The following is a 6,000-nucleotide window of genomic DNA, read 5'->3' on the forward strand; positions in this document are numbered from 1 at the left end:
GAAGAAATCCCATGTAGCATGGAGTTTCATCTGCCTGTGAAGTTGAAAGGAGTCTTTGTAGCATATTAAATCAAAATGTGTTTCTTGAACAGTACAAAGAATTGAAATGAATTACTACTCACTCATTTTCTTACTAGTAAGTACATTTTTATGTTAAGTCAAAGAAGAAATATGCAGGGTTATGAGAAAGGCAGATTTGAATAATTTATATAAAGGACATAAACCTAACATACACAAAAAATTATGTTTGACACTGGGGTTTCTTCTGAAAAGAGCTTATTTTATTAGATTTCAAGGAGACCTAAAGAGCACCAGATTTATGATAACCTTTGGAATAAAAATTCTTTCCCAATGAGGGATATTTATAATTAAATTTAGAAATAAAATGTTACAAATTGATAACAGTATTTAGACCAAAAATATCATACAATTTTACACATTTTATGACTTCTTTTATATAATTTTCAAATTTGAAAATCTTGGAAGACTTTTAAAAAAAATCTCTAGAATAATAATCTATTTTATGTTGTGTTACCTCGTTTAGTTGTACATGGTTTAAATAATGATTAACAGAATTTTCTAAATAAAAAATCAAGTATGAGAAAATTAAAATATTCACAAGCAATCTCAAAGCATTTATAAAACATAGCTACTCTTAAAGTGAATGAACACTAAAGATGATCACATTGTTCTTTCTCTTGTCATATTTGGCATTTTTATGCTAAGAATTCTGATTAAATTATTTTTTTGGAGAGTAAAATCTTCCTCCTTACCCTAACCGGTTTGGCTCAGTGGATAGAGCGTTGGCCTGCGGACTGAAGGGTCCAGGTTCAATTCCGCATGTACCTTGGTTGCGGGCACATCCCCAGTAGGGGGTGTGTAGGAGGCAGCTGATCGATGTTTCTCTCTCATCGATGTTTCTCTCTATCCCTCTCCCTTCCTCTCTGTAAAAAATCAATAAAAATATATTAAAAAAAATCTTTCTCCTTCTTATTAAGGGAAAGATTAGTAACACACATGTCTTCTGCCAGAAGCTATTCTCCCGAGGTTGCTTTTTTCATGAATGAGATCCATAGAGTACGACTGTGCTTGCCATTGTTCATGGTTGGTTGGAGCCGCATCTCAGGGTACAGAGGGGCCTCTAATGAGAAATTCACAATGGATTAATGAAAGTTCAAGCTTTGTTCCCATGGAGTGACACAATTAAGTCCTCTGAGATCCATACTAAACCAGAGAGTTTGGCCACCGAGGGACTCCGTTGTTTCATGCTACACTGCGGTGAATAAGAGTCTCCCAATAAGGCCACGCCATGAGCTTCTATCTATTGTACAGTAAATCAATAGCATTTTACAACAGAATTACATGGTAAGTTTCACTGTGCTTTACTCAATCAATGGAGATTCATACTAGGGTTCACCTTTTAGCGTCTATGAATTGCATGGCAAATCAAGTGTCTTTATTTATTTTAAAACTGGATAGTTGCCCATCACATTAGGCAATAAAGCTCAGAGGCATACCCTTTCTGATAAGAATAAAGTTTTATTTTTAAGATATACCTTAAGATTGATATGAATTTTTCAAAAATAAAAGTAGTACCTTCTATGATGTCAAATATTAGAGTCACATGGAGGAAAGGAGCAAAACTTACTGGAAGGAACAAGACAATTTTCTGAGTCACAAGCTCATGAAGAAACTGAGGGCTAAGAGAAGTCCTCCTATTGGTTGGAGGCGAGATGATGGTGGGACAAAGGGTGGAGAGAGCATGAGGAAGTTGTGGGAGGAAAGAAGATGGGATGCTGGCCAAGCATTGATTGAAAAATTCCACCCATCATTTAGTAAACATTTTATTCTTTCTTGCCAGAGAGAAATAGTTACTTTATTTCATAGTCTCTTTTAATTATAGTGTTTTGGGGATATAGGAAAAACTATTTGAAGAAAAAATATTTTGCCAACCTCAAAATATCTCCTCAATTCTGGAAACTTCTTGCCTTTTCAGTACAAAAACTATTAATTTTCTGTAAACTAAATTTACATAGGGTTAGTTGAGGTTGGTAGACTAAAGTATCAAATTGAATTTTAAAGCAATTCCATTTTATAAGATAATCAAATGGTGTAGACCTTTTAGACCAGTGATGGCGAACCTTTTGAGCTCAGCGTGTCAACATTTTGAAGAACCCTAGAAATTTTTTGATATTTGAAACCATAGTAAACAAAGATTTATATTTTTGATATTTATTTTATATATTTAAATGCCATTTAACAAAGAAAAATCAACCAAAAAAATGAGTTTGCGTGTCACCTCTGACATGCGTGTCATAGGTTCGCCATCACTGTTTTAGACAATCTAAAGTACAAGGTTCCCAAGTAGATACAAAACCAAGCATTTGAGGGTGTGAAATATATCAATTATCTCTCACCTTTCTTTCAACAGTGAGGAGCCTAAGGATCAGAAAATTTTATATGACTACTCAAGGCTGTTAGTTATTGGCAGAGCCAAAACTCTATCAGGATCTGCTCATTTCCAGTCTAGTGCTTTAAAAATAAAAAGCTGTACAATATCAGCTTCCTACTATCTTATATTTTAAATAGGGCTTTTGTGCTGTCACTGGAGCTTGTAAAATATTTTTACCCTTGAATCTGCCCTTTTATTTGCATTTTACCATGTTTTAAAGTCCCATTGGTTTTCTGCCTAGAGGAATTTTGAATTAAATTGCCTTTTGGGTTCTAAATTTATTTTAAAGCTCATTTTGAATTGGCTCATAAGACTATGAGCTTGTCCTGCTTGAGTTTCGGCCCATCTTCTGATTTAAATCAACTTAGACATAAACTGGAGATAATTTCCAATTTCTCTCTACTTCCCAATCACCCGTCAGACTCTTGTCTTGTTTTACCGTCTTGTGACAGGAACTGAGGAAAGCATCCCAACCCTTGAGGTGATTTTAGAGTACCTTGGGCCAGATTCAAACTCATAAAGGAAAGAAAAAAAAAAAGAGTGGTGGTAGATTTTAGCTAATAAGTGGATTCAAACCTGTTCCAGAGAAAATGCCTGCAGGGGTTAGTGACTCACAGTCGCCCAGTCCTTTATCACCTCGTTAGCTCCTGATTTCCTGACCCTGGATGCTCCCCGCTACTCAGCCTCAGCTACTGGCTGCCTATTTCCTGATGGAGAGCCTCGCTGATGGAGAGCTAGCGACAGTGCCACGAACCGCAAGCTGTGTCTGTATTTTAAAGCCAGATTCCACGAGGCAATGTAAGGGCGTGGTCGAGATGTTTACAACATTCTCATGGGTTTTGAGCCTACTCAATTACATGCACCTGAACTCTATCAAGCCCACATCACTCAGACACATGGGACCATGTGTTCGGACCATAGCTTCAAGCTTACAACTACAGTGGGGCCTTGACTTACGAATTTAATTCATTCTGAGACCGAGCTCGTTAAGGAGCTCATTAAGGAGCTCGTTAACTCAAATTACTCTGTCAACTCAATGCAAAAAATCAGCCAAGAGACAGCTGGTATCTCAAAAAACTCGTTAGTTGGGACACTCCTAAGTCAAGGCCCCACTGTATAGTTGTTGGCTCTGCCCTCCAAGCTGGGACTTGCACGTGGCCATGAGAGGACTGTGCCCTCTCATCAGTCCGAGGCTTGAACCTGTCCAAACACTGTAGCCACTCTCCACAGGCATGTACTTTGGTTGCGGGCACACCCACAGTAGGGGATGTGCAGGAGGCACCTGATCATGTTTCTAACTCTCTATCCCTCTCTATCTCTCTGTCCCCTCTGAAATCAATAAAGATATATTAAGAAAAATGTCTGTAGGGCAAATGAATGAAATTAGGATACTTTCCCCGCCCCCCCCCCCCCCCCCACACACACACATTTCCATTTTGGACATATGGCTATTTTGATCCAGTGGAAGACAGGCCAATCGGAAGCTGCAGACCCAGTTCCCTGTTTCCTGTTGGAGCTGTACTCCAGCTGCAGACAGAGATGTCACATGTCATCTCATTCAGGTGACAACTCTGCAATTGCAGCCCAGAGTTTAAGAAGAAACAGAGAGAGGTGATCTGGGGGAAAAACAAAACAAAACAAAGTCTGGCCGATTGTTGATTGTTTCCACCCCTTAAAGCACTGGTTCCCAACCTTGGCTGCCCATTATAGTTCCCCAGGGAGACGTAAAAAACACGGAAACCTGGGTGCTCAGGTCCGGCCTTCTGACATCCTGATGTGATTGGTCTGGGGTGGGGCCTTCATTAGGGTGTTAATAATCTCTCAAGGTGAGTCTAATGTGCAGCAGAGTTGATTTTGATCTTGGCCTTAAGGAATCATTGATTAGCAATTCTGCTTTTGATTTAGCCAGTAGTTCTCAAATCTGCCTGTGAATGAGAATCACTTTCGGAAGCAATTAAAGATACAGATTCCTAGGCCTCATCCCAGCTCAACTAAGCAAAATTACTTAAGAGTGGGTCCCCAAAGATAGGCTTTGAAGAAAATACCTCCTCAGTGATATTTTACGCAGCCAGCTACTTCATAAACAGAGAATTTTTGATCTGCTCTGACAATTATTAAATAATTTTTACTGGCTTATATCCTTAGAGTTCCACAGGAACCCCTTATGACATTACTATTCATAGCTGAAGAGGGGGAGGGGAGCTTACAGAGAAGTGGAAGTTATGCTGGAAAACAGCTTCCAAGTGAAGAAGAATAGGAGGAAATATAGAAAAGGAGAAGAAAATCTTGGGTAGATGTACTACTGTTTATTGATAAACGTACCTCACCTGAGTATGAATCCATCAAGTGACTTCCTAATGGTGTAAAGACTTGGATTTATATTGTGGAGTTTCACTCACCATATATAAACTTGAGAGAGCTGTGTTTTCAGCTATGAAATAAAAATTGGGCAAAGGACCTGAATAGACACTTCTCCAAAGAGGACGTACAGATGGCCAATGGACATGTGAAAACATGCTCAGGGTCACTAACCATCAAAGAGATACAAATTAAAACCACAATATCACCTCACACCTGTCAAAATGGCTACCATCAACAAGTCAACAAAACAACAAGTGCTGGTGAGGATGTGGAGAAAAGGGAACCCTAGTATGCTGTTGGTGGCAATGCAGACTGGAAAACATGAAAAAGTTAAAAATGGAACTGCCTTTTGACCCAGTGGTCTCACTTCTGGGACTAAGAAACCCAAATCACTAATTTGAAAGCATTTATGCACCCCTATGTTCACTGCAGCATTATTTACAATACCAAGACATGGATACCCGAGTGCCCATCTGTAGGTGAGTGGATGAAAAAGCTGTGGTACATTTACACAATGGAATTCTACATGACCATAAAAAAGGAGGAACTCTTACCTTTTGCAACAGCATGGAGGGACCTGGAGAGCATTATGCTAAGTAAAATAAACCAGCCAGAGAAAGACAAGTACCATATATGTGGAATCTAATGAATAAAATAAAATGAGGAGCAAAATAGAAACAGACACATGGATACATGGAACAGACTGATAGCTGTCAGAAGGGAGGGAGGTTGGGGGACTGGATGAAAGAAGGTGAAGGGATTAGCAAAAAACCATATATATATCGTAGACACAGATGACAGTGTGGTGATAGCCAGAGGGAAAGGGGGGAAAGGAGAGTAAGGGTTAGGTGGAGGTGGACAAAGGGGGAGAAAATGGAGGTAGGAAGAAACTTTGTGTGGGGTGATGGGTGCACAATGCCGTGTGCAGATGATGTTTTATTGAGTTGTGCATTTGAAACCTGTATGGTTTTGCAAACCCATGTCATCCCAATAAATTCAATTGAAAACAAAGAAATGAGTACAAGACCACCTTTTTTGCGCAGTTATTATAAAAGAACATACATAACGTGCCTAAAACAGTCCTCCTGTGGAAGGTACTTAGTAAGAGGCAGCTGTTTTCATAGTGTATACATAAATTATTTTCTGAGCAATAATACATGGAGAGAGGATTACAAGGGGAGAGGGAT

This window comes from Myotis myotis, unplaced genomic scaffold (genome assembly GCF_014108235.1).
Source record: "Myotis myotis isolate mMyoMyo1 unplaced genomic scaffold, mMyoMyo1.p scaffold_m19_p_7, whole genome shotgun sequence".
Classification (NCBI taxonomy): Eukaryota; Metazoa; Chordata; class Mammalia; order Chiroptera; family Vespertilionidae; genus Myotis; species Myotis myotis.